Source organism: Petaurus breviceps, unplaced genomic scaffold (assembly GCF_028583685.1).
Source record: "Petaurus breviceps papuanus isolate PSGF00001 unplaced genomic scaffold, PetGlider_PUasm1.0 76363, whole genome shotgun sequence".
Lineage (NCBI taxonomy): Eukaryota > Metazoa > Chordata > Mammalia > Diprotodontia > Petauridae > Petaurus > Petaurus breviceps.
Genome location: NW_027186475.1, coordinates 56 through 11,288, shown reverse-complemented (window position 1 = coordinate 11,288; position 11,233 = coordinate 56). Strand labels below are relative to the sequence as shown.

Here is an 11,233-nt window from a genome sequence, read left to right as displayed (position 1 = left end):
AATAGAACAAGTGGGAGGTTTGATAGGAGGGAGGGAAATATAGTCAGTCTTTTACAATATATCTACTATGTTATTGTTTTGCATTAGTTACACCTGTACAACCTATACTGAACTGCTTATCTACCCGGTAAGGGTGGGTGACAAGGGAGGAAGGGAATGAATCTGGAATTCAAAATTTTAAAATCAAATGTTTAAATATATATATATATACATATATATTATATACACATATTATTAATACTATTTTACATGTAATTGGGAAATAAGGTATACAGACACTGGGGCATAGAGATCCACCATTCCCTACTGGAAAAGTCGAAAGGGGTATGGGAGAGAGATGAATGGAGGAGGGGATATCCTGTGGAACTGCTATTTTGGGGCGGTGGGTAGGGGAAAAATGGGGAGAAAATGTGTAGCTCTAAATCTGGCGAAAATGAATGATGTAAATCAGAGGTTAATAAAGCATTTGAAAATTGGGGAAAAAAAGAGAGTGTCAAACAGGATGACTGGATCTAAGGTATCTGTGAACAAGTCTCAGGAACACAAGCTGCTGTGTGGAAAACATGGAGGAAGTAACCCACGTACAGAAAGACTAGACAGCGGGAGTGAGCATGGAGAGGAAGACACAGGAGACAATAAGAAAAAACATAAAGGGACTGAGTGGATCCTAGGAGGATAATTCCATGCCCCTCGTAGTCAGTGCATGCAGCTTAAGGTTCTTTGGCTGCTGTATCCTGCCATTAATTCATGTTAAGCTTGAAGTCCATTCAACTCCTTAGATCTTCTTCAGACAGAATGTTGTGCAGCCATACCTCCCTTTCTACCACCTGTGAAGCTGACTCTTTTAACCCAAGGGTAAAGCTTATGCTTTTCCCTACTAAATCCATCTTAACTTGTTTTGGCCCACTCTTCTGGTCTGCATGTTCTTTGAATACTGTCTCTGCTATATAGTGTGTTAACTATCTCTCCCAGCTGTTGGGTCACCCCTGGTTTTGAGAAAAATGTTAGAGAGCACAGGGGAAAGCACTGATCCCTGGGGATCTCCAGTTGAGACTTGCTTTCAAGTTTACAATGGACTGTTAGTGACTGGAGTCAACAATTCAATTTGTTGTGAATCCCTTTAACTATGCTATTGCGTTACAACCTATATCTCTCAATACTCTCCACAGCTATAGCCCTAGAGACTTTCTCAAGGCTCTCTCCACATAATTCCTATGATCTAGCAATCTAGTGAGTCAAGGAAATAGTTAGTCTAGCATGATCTGGGTTTTTCAATTTTTTAAATCTATATTACTGTATTTTTTGTTTCCCCTCACATTCATACACAGACATATGCACACATACATACATGGGAATGCACACATATACATATGTTCATGTATGTGTATGACATGCAGATGTTTTAGAGGTATAACCATTGCAAGATTCACAAACTGGCCAAAATATAATCTGTTATAATATATAATCTATCTAGGATATATAAATGTTTATACACATTAACAAGTGGCCTTTACTGTGCAGTATGATGGTGAGAAATAATACCTTTTTCTCTGCTCAGTTTTTCTATGTTGGGGCACCTTGTGTAAGAGAAAAGGACCAGAAATCTCAGCACCTTTCAACTTCCAGCACCAGGTGCATACCATCTTTGATGTGGAAAATCAGAAATTCGAGGGACTTCCACTGCAGTGGCAAAAACAAGAAAAAGAGATATTGGACCCTGTAGCAGGCACAGACATCCTTAATCCCGGTAATTATGCTATAGTCTATATCTCTCAATATTCTCCTTGGGTATAGTGCTAGAGACTTCTCCAATATTATGCGAAAATATAGGCAAACTCTCTCCGTGTAATTCCCCAGATCTATTATTCTAGTGATTCAAGGAAATATGGTTTTTCTAGAAAAATCTGCTGTTATAGTTGTTCTTGTTGTTTTAATTGGTATTGCTATATTTTTTCTTTTGCCTTACATTCACTCAAACACACCCATACAAAGAGATACATATACATAAAGAAATGCACACACAGACATGTATACATTGATTTATGTGTAAGGTAGATTTTATACATGTATTGATCAATTTCCTATATGAATATTCTAGATTTCATACTCATATATGAATGATTCAGACAGGAGGAAGATTTCAGAAGCCTATTACATACATATATGAATATTTGTGTGTGCATGCCTATGCATGTTTCTGAATATATGAGTGTGTGTTTGAGTGTATGTAAATTTGAGGTAAAAATAAAGCAATTTAAAAAAATAACAGACCATGGCCAAATAGACCCCTACAGGTATGTATGAATGTAGGTGTCTATTCATTTTCCCTTACTGAGAAAACCTCTCCTAATTAAGAATAAAGAAAGAAATGAGAGAAAAAATGATATAGCAAAGCTTTCCAACAAATCAACTGCGTTCTGACAGTATATGCAATGTTCCCTACCCAGAATGCCCTGCTTCTTCAAAGAAAGAGAATCAGTGTCACTTTCCCCACTTTTCATCAGAGGCAAAAGCTGATCTATAATTCCTCAACATTTTCCTTTTTTTCTGGTACTTTTTCTTTTGTGGAAGTAGAAAAATTAATGTTACCTGTGATTTTTGTGTATGGATTTCTACTGTCTTGATTCTTGATTGTAAATTATTTCATGATGTAATAATTTTATAATAGGGGTCTCTATTTAGGTGTCTTGAGGTAAGCTCAGAAATCCAGCTTCTGAGCTAGCTACAAGTTAGTTGGAAAAGAAAGGTTGTTATCTCTCATGCCAGTATCCCTAGGACACTTCATGGATGTCTGTTTGTTTAGTTATCCCTTCAAAATGATGATCCCCCAAAGATATGTCTGTCATGTCCTTCTTTGCCTAGTTAAAGAGTTTGTATCTCTTTCAAGGAGATGACAGTTGGTTAGCTGGGATCTCCTAGCAAAGACTGCAGAAAACAAAAGTGTCCCCTGTAAGAATTAACATTACTTAATAATTAGAGATGCCTGTCCTTAGCTTTACCTGAATGTCAGCCCACCTTTCTTAGCATTGCCAGTTCGAATGTTCCTGCTCCAGTGCTATAACCTCTCACTGTATGGTAATGAAGAGGATCCCCTCCTCTGGGGTTTGCTGACCTTGCTGAGGTTGCTAGTGAACGAACCACTTTGTCAACAGCCATATGTCACTGTTAATAAACTGATATAGCTTGAATTCTGTACCTCGGTCTACCCTTCATTACGTTTGCTGGTGACAGTATCCATTTATGTTATTGTAAATGCTGTTTGCCTGGTTCTCCTTAACTCACTTTTTACCACTTTATATCTTTTCCTCTGCTTTCCCATGTTCTTGCTATTCATTATTTCCTACAGTATACTAATCTTAGGATCATAGATTTATAGCTAGCAGGGACATTAGAGGTCATTTAGTCTAATACCCTCATTTGACAAATGAGGAAACTGAGATATCCTTAGAAATTTCATAATTTGCTCAGGGCCATATAGGAAGTGAAATTTCAAACTCTGTTCATTCAGTACTCTATGCACTGAAGCATGGACCTTTCTAATATCCCACTACATCTATGAAAGTAGTTTTCTAACTTCCCAATTAGTGGAAATCTCCTATATTTCGATTTTTGTTTCTACTGTAATAAACCAAACCAAAATAAATTATTTTGTTGGTGTGTAAGGGACCAAGTTTTCTATCTTTGACCTCTGTGGATTATCTAACTGACTGGGTTTTCTGGATCCAAGATTGTATTCATTTTGGTCACTTGTTAACATAATTCCCAATAGCTTTCTGAAATAGAAATGACTCCATTCAAGTATGACCTGTTGTCTGCAAAATGCTGGTGGATTCTTTTCATTGTAGTTTCCTGTTCGATGTTCTTTATCATTCCCATAGAAATGGGTTCTATAATTTTTCCTACAATCAAACTCAAAGTCGTGGAGATGACATTTGTTCTTCTCCAAACCAGGGCTTTCCTCTTTTCCAGTATTTTTTAACTGTGGTCCATAGTGCCCATTCACTTTCTGACCCAATGTTTTAATCGGATATTCCCGTGTCACTATGCTTTCTTCTTCCATTGATCTTTACCAAATACTCTCCACCTTGAAAAATTTACTGCCTAATTTGTCAGTGCCATAAGGTGGAGGCCACTTTTCAGACAATGACATATAGGGAGCAAAGGATTCCCTAAATGGCTTAACTCTGGTCCCACCTATCTCGTCCCTTTCTTCCCCATCCTTCAGGAGGTCATTCAGGAGCTTCCAGCTCATACCAGCCCACTCCAATAAACTGGAAGCATCCCTGGCCAGGGCAGCCAAGCCTGAGAGGCCAAAAGAGAGTCTGGTAAGCTCCATAATCCCGGGGACAGTCAAAGCAGGCAGTGCAAGTTTCTCCCCGGAAAAGGAGCTTCTTTTCTGTGGATCCACTGTCATCCTCAGCTGAATGAATCATTTTCAAAGTCCTCCAAGGCAGTGACTGTATTTCTTTAGGGTAAGACAGTATTAGGGTGTGGCTGTAGGAACATGGGACTTCTCTGTGAGAAGAGCCAGAAAGCAAAGCAGAAACCTATTAAACATACTATCTCAGGCACATGACATATAGTGGAAAGGGCACCTAATTTGGAGCTACAACAATAATTTGCAGGTTTGAGTATGAACTTTCTTCACTGGCTCATAAACATTGGCAAATAAGCAATCTGAATCTCAGTGTCCTCATCTGCTACAGGAAGCTAGGTTGTGAAGTGGTTAGAATATGGGACTACCTGCATCTATCTAATCCCATCTCAACCACTATCTATGTGACCCTGGGTAAGTTCCTTAAACTCTCTCAACCTCAGTTCCCCAGTAATAAAATGGGGCAAGCAGTAGCACTTAGAGTCTTGTTGTAAAGATCCAAAGAGAAGAACATATGTAAAATGCTTTGTAGAGTTTAAGATGCAATATAAATGCTAACCTTTCCTAATCCCCCTTAATGGTAGAACCTACCCCCCTTTTGATTATCTCCATTTTATCCTGTAGATATCTTCTTTGTTTTATGGTTGTTTGCATTTTGTCTTCCTCATTAGATTGGGAGAAGGGAAAGTTTTTTGAAGAGATCCTGAATTGTTCAGCCCTTCAACATGCTGCTGAGAAGGTATTGTGGTCCCTGATGAACTTAAGACTGCATTTATCTACTTGTATTTAATTTGAAGAACTCTGTTTAGGGACAATTAGGTTTTTCCTGCAGTGATATTTTCTCCCTTTTTAGACATGAGGAAGGGAGGGTGAGATGGACTTACTGCTTACTCTGTCATCTTGGTTCCCTGAAGTCAAGTCCACATCCTCCTCAGTTTCTCATCATTTGACAATCTCTCCATCATTATATCTTCTTTCATATCATACTCATTAATCATGGTTCTACCCCCTAGGTTCTGTCCTAGATCCATTTCTCTTTCCTCACTATACCCTCTGAAATCTATGATCATATTATCAATTCTCATGGATCCATCAAGTTATCACGTCTAGGCAGAGACTCCTGGATCTTGAAAACAAGACTGTTTTCCAACCTGAGCCCCAGTCTTACATCATGAACTGCCTCCTGGACATTTCCATTTGGATGCCCTGTGTAGGCATCTGAAACTGTCCAAAGCAGAACTCCTTATTCTTCTGCAAAAACCTTTCTCACTTATGAATTTCTCTTTTCTTGTCACAGCACCACCATGCTTCTAGTCACATGGGTTTGAAGCCTCAGTGTCATCTGGAAATCCACTCAGACACCCCATATTTCCATTCAGTTGCCAAAGTTCATCATTTCTAACTGCAGCATCCCTCATGTCTGTCCTCTTTTCTCCATTCATTCCGTTACTACCTCAATTTAGGATCTCACCTCCTCTCACCTAGACAATTGGAATGGTCTCTTAGTCTCCCTTCCTCCAGTCACCTCTTACCTCAATCCATCCACACCTGCCAAAGTCATTTTCCTAACCTGTAGGTCAGGCTACCCTCCCCTGACCCCTACTCAGTGACCTTCAGTGGTTCTCTATTTCCCAGCATGATCAATAAAAGACTTTTCTGGGCTCTTTTTTTTCTATTCCTTCTTTTCAGAATGATTTTTCTTTTTGTTTTCCACATTCCATTCTTAAGTGTTTTCCATGTCTCCTGGGCTAACTTTTGTCGAAATTCCTTCCAGCACATCCTACCTGTCCTTCTCTTAGTGCACTAAAATCTGGTCTTCCAAAAATCTAAGTTACATTGGATTGTCCCAGCTTTCTTCTCCTTTGTCATAGATTCTAAGATGAAGTGGTTCCTTCTTCACAAACTCCTCATAACATGAGGCCACCAAGCAGTTCTTCCTTATTGGTTCAAACCAAATATAGAATAACTGCCTTACTGCTGTATCTTTTGTAAGATGAATTTATCATAAAAGTGTGAAGAAATTATTCATTGTTCTGCTTTGGGAAGAAAGAGTAAGAGAGAGACAGAGACAGAGGACAGAGAGAGACAGAGACAGAGAGAGAGAGAGAGAGACTCAGAGAGAGAGAGACAGAGAGTGAGAGAGAGATTGAGAAAGAGGTCCAGCATGCGTCTTGTTTTTGTTTCTTTCTCTGTGCACCTTCAGGGTTAAGGCACAGTGTCTTGCACATAGTAAAATGTAAGAAATTGTTGTTTGCCTGGTAGACAAAACAAAAACTGTCTAAAAGGGAGTTGATTTTTCTTACCCAGATCAGTGATTTCACTGTTGTGAGGAGCTTCAATGTAGAAATGAAAACCACCATTTAGATTACAGTATATGATACTTAGCTGTCAGGTCTATATTCCCACCGCTCATCTATATTTTCTTTCTGTCCAAGTGGTCTGGAGAGTATACCAATGACAATATGCCATCATTTTCTCACTCCAGTAATCTTCCCCACATGCTCTCTGCCATGCTGCTCCTGGACCTCATTTACAAATCCATTTACAAGTATCCTGCCACTGACATATTTTCTTAATATATTGTGGTATTTGTTCCCTCCTTCTTTATCTAACATGTTTTTTTAAAGATATCCCCTTGCAAATCAAGCTGTGTTCCAGTCCTGAATCTTGTTCTACCAAATTTCCAATATTCTTATGAGGTCAAATTTGCTTCTTCCTATTATTCTCTCTAGTTAATCTAGATTATTACCTGTTCTTTGTTCATTTATGTCCAGGCATCTGAATCTATGGTTCTTGGCTTGGATTATTTCTGATGAAATTCTGAGTTTGTTGCTGGTTTTTTAATTTCAGCCTTTTTCCTGTTTTATTTGAAATATAAATCCTAGATTCATAGCTCTCTTTATAATCCTATGGAGCCACTGCCAAAAGAAGAGACTTAAACACGACTAAGGGAAATTGCACTGAAGCTATTTGTTTTTTTTTTTTAAAGTCCTTCTTTCTGGCACTAGAGGGCTCACTAGAAATTCTAAAAACTATTCTAGAAAACATATTTTGTTTACTATTTCAAAGAAGTCACTTGTTAACTGCTAAACAATATTTTGGCAACTGGACTTTCCCTTTATGCTTAATGTAAGTTAGAACTTCTGTAAAGGTTTCCTATAAAAGAGAAAAAATCCCAAAACTAGTATGTATATATATATCTAAGTCATATAAATATGTTTGCCAAACTATTTAAAAATCAGTATTTTTTCTATTTAAAATATTGTTTTATTTGAGACTTTGTTAGTATATTTGTAAAAGCAACTCAGATTCAATAAAGATAATTTTTGTAATAGGAGTTTGTTGTTACAACTGAAATGCTATTTTAGTTAAACAAAATATAGCATAACAGCCAGTACCCTGGCCCCCATTGCCTGACAGCCAGATGTCATATTTCACCCCTTCCCAGGGTTTTCCCATATACCGAGGTGGTTTGGGAGTATCTAGTCTCTGCCATTGGCTCCATCCTCAACTGATTTATGTATGCCCAATTTTAGGGGTCCCATGCAGCCCAGTTTTCTTTACCCACTTAACAGCCAAATTAGTTTTTACAAAGAAATATTAACTTCAGAGGTATAGCAAGAATACAAACATCCCCTCTCCCAACATCTGGGAGATATAATCCCCTACACAATCTCAATCTCTGGAAAAAGGAAAGTAATTAGGTTATCAGTTGAACTCAATTCAATATGGGTTGATACCATAGTCCAAGCTCCCCTTGAGTTTGAATCCTGGTCACTCTTGACTTTCACACTGGGCTGGAAACAACATCTGGTCTAGAATCCTGCCTCCAAAGTCACCATGACTTGAGTACAGACCCAGAGATTCTATCTAGCCCTTGTGCCTAGAACTGAAAAAGCTGGACAAAACAGGCCAAAATTCCAAGTCCAGTTCTTAGCTTGGGTGGTGTGGGATGGGGGATGGGAAGAATATAGCACTCTTCCCCCACTTTCCCAGCTTGGCGCATGGCTCATGTGCTATGGATAAACAGGACCTTCATGCCTTTGGTGGCAGCAGCAGCAGCAGAGACAAACAGAGAGAGAGAGAAAGAGAGAGAGAGAGAGAGAGAGAGTGAGAGAGAGAGAGAGAGAGAGAGAGAGAGAGAGAGAGAGTCAGAGTCCCTGTTGTCTCCCATGTGGATGCTTCCATCTTGGATGATCTTGGCATGCCCCCATTAAATAGTAAATGATGATATTTTATCAAAGTTGTCTGTGCATAATTTTTGTAAGTTGTATTTCTGTAAGTTGTTCTGAAAAAAAATATGATATTCTAATGAAAAACATTTCTAAACAAAATAATAAAATTTAAAACACCAACAGTTCCAGCTACAGGGCTGGGACTATGCAGCCAATGGAAAAAGACTGTTCCTATGCATGTGGAAGTACAGCACAATGTCTAGCCTATTCTAGGACTCTAGTCACCAGAAGCAAGCTTTCCGATTCTTCCACAGGAACGACACCATCTTTGCAAATGTGACATTTGCTCATGCTCCAAACCCCCATTACACATTCTTCAAGCCATGCTGCCTCTCTCATTTGATCTGCCTCTGCTCTCATTAGTGCTCATTAGTAACACTAAAGTTATATCTTCTAGCTTTTATGAATGAACATTGTTCCTCTAGCTTCCTAAGTCTTGTTATCTAGAAGTTAGCCTAGGTATCTACTAGGAGATTCTGGCTTCATGACTCAATGAAATAGCCTGGTGACTTTAAAATGACAGATTAAGGTCTAGAAGGAATCTTAGAGGTCATATAGTCCAATTTCCTCACTTTAGAGATGAGGGATGGGGGCTCAGCTCACATAAGTAGTAATTAGCAGGACCTAGGCCCTTTGACTCCAAATCCAATAATCTTTCTGCATAGCATGTTTTTTCTCAAGACATTCCATACTTCCTAAGAACCTTCCCCTACCCATATGACATGGTTCTACATGAAGTTGTTTCATTGTATTGGCAAATTTATTGGCTGCTTTTGGTTCCAAAACAGGAAATTGGCTATCTCAGGATTAGGTGTTCTCTCATTGGTCTGATCATGAAGATCCACTAGGGACAATCTTCTCTTTTGGTGAAATACAAAATATACCTTTTGATTCTGCCTTTTCAGTCTGCTTCCCGACGGGTGGGGCTCTCTTGTGCAAACTGCCAGACCACAACCACCACGCTATGGCGCCGCAATGCAGAAGGGGAGCCTGTCTGTAATGCCTGTGGCCTTTACATGAAGCTGCATGGGGTAAGTTAAGACTGGATCCCTGAACCTTGCCAATGTGGTGACTGTTCATCTCTATTTGTTAGGTTTCATTTCATTGTCATTTTTACATTGCCACTGAATAGAGATACATCTTTTTCTGATAGCTTATCCAATGTTCTTTCTACTATATCTTGATTCTTTTTCTTATCTTTCACCTAATCTTACCCAGTAGAATGAGAGCTACTTGATAGTAAGGGCTATGTCATATTTCATCTTAGTATTTGTAAAATTTTATATGCAGTAGGCACTTAACAAATGTATGTTGAGTTGTACTGAATTACCCTCTGTGCTAACTTCTTTAATTCTTTCAAGAATTTTTTTTTAGGAAGGGGGGAAGGCAAGGCAATTGGGGTTAAGTGACTTACTTGCCCAAGGTCACACAAATAGTAAGTGTATCAAGTGTCTGAGACCGGATTTGAACTCAGATCCTCCTGACTCCAGGGCCAGTGCTCTATTCACTGTGCCACCTCAGCTACCTCTTTCAAGAAATTTTTATTGACCACTTAGTAAGTTACAGTATTGAAGACAGCGCTGTGAGTGAGGTAGCCTATGTTTTTTGGAAGACCAATCAAATGGACAGATCTATCAAATGAATTAATTTTCTAAGCATCAACTATGTGCCAGGAACTTATGCTAGTTACTAAACACACAAAGATAAAAATGAAACAGTCCTTTCCCTCAGGAAGTTTACATTCCATTGGGAAGAACAACATGTACATGTGCAAATATATGCAAAATAAATACATAAATATAATTTGGAGGGGTGCATTCTAGCAGCTGAGATCAGGAAAAGCTTCATGTAGAAAGTGGCTCATTAACTGAGTTTTGAAGGAAACTAAGAGGCAGAGGTAAAGAGGGAATTAATTCCCTGTGTGAGGGATAGTCAGAACAAAAGCTGAGATAATAATTAATAATAATAAAAAATATTTATACAGCATTTACTGTGTGCCAGGTACTATGCTAAATGTTTTACAATTACCATCTCATTTAATTCTCACAACAGCACTGGGAGGCAAGTGCTATTATTAGCCCCATTTTACAGATGAGGAAGCTGAGGCAAATGGAAGTTAACTGATTTGCCCAGGATTACACAACCTAGTCTGAAACTAGATTTGAACTCAGGTCATGGAGATTAGTTTTCCGAGGGTCACACTAATATGCCTTCCTCATTCTTTTCTCTGTACCCTTGCTCATCCAGAGAAGAACAAGTTTGGTCATAAAAAGGAAGAATTCTGTTTTGGATATGATGGGTTTGAGTTAATGACAAAACATGGAGAGATGGAGATATTATTTTGAATACTTGAGACTGGGGCTTCAGGGAGTAGGCCAATAAATATTTACCAAGTACCTAATATGCTCCAGGCACTAACTACATGCTGGGGGTGCAAAGAAAGGTAAAAGACTGTCCCTGCTGCAAATGAGTTCACAGTTTAATGGGGAGACAAGATGCAAATAATTATATACAAAATATGCTGAAAATAATCAACAAAGCTAAGACACTAGAATTAAGAGGGATGGGGAAAGGCTTTCTATAGAAGGTGGGATTTACAAGGAAAGTCAGGAAGCAGAGATGA

General features: G+C 38.7%; 1 long non-coding RNA gene across 1 annotated transcript; it reads left to right on the top strand.

Annotated features, from left to right (window-relative positions):
- The first annotated feature begins 4,554 nt into the window (after positions 1-4,554).
- On the top strand, positions 4,555-9,634 carry LOC138175234 (uncharacterized). The gene is made up of 3 exons (XR_011171950.1): positions 4,555-4,789; positions 5,047-5,114; positions 9,516-9,634. It is a non-coding gene; the product is annotated as an uncharacterized lncRNA (long non-coding RNA).
- The last annotated feature ends 1,599 nt before the right edge of the window (positions 9,635-11,233 follow it).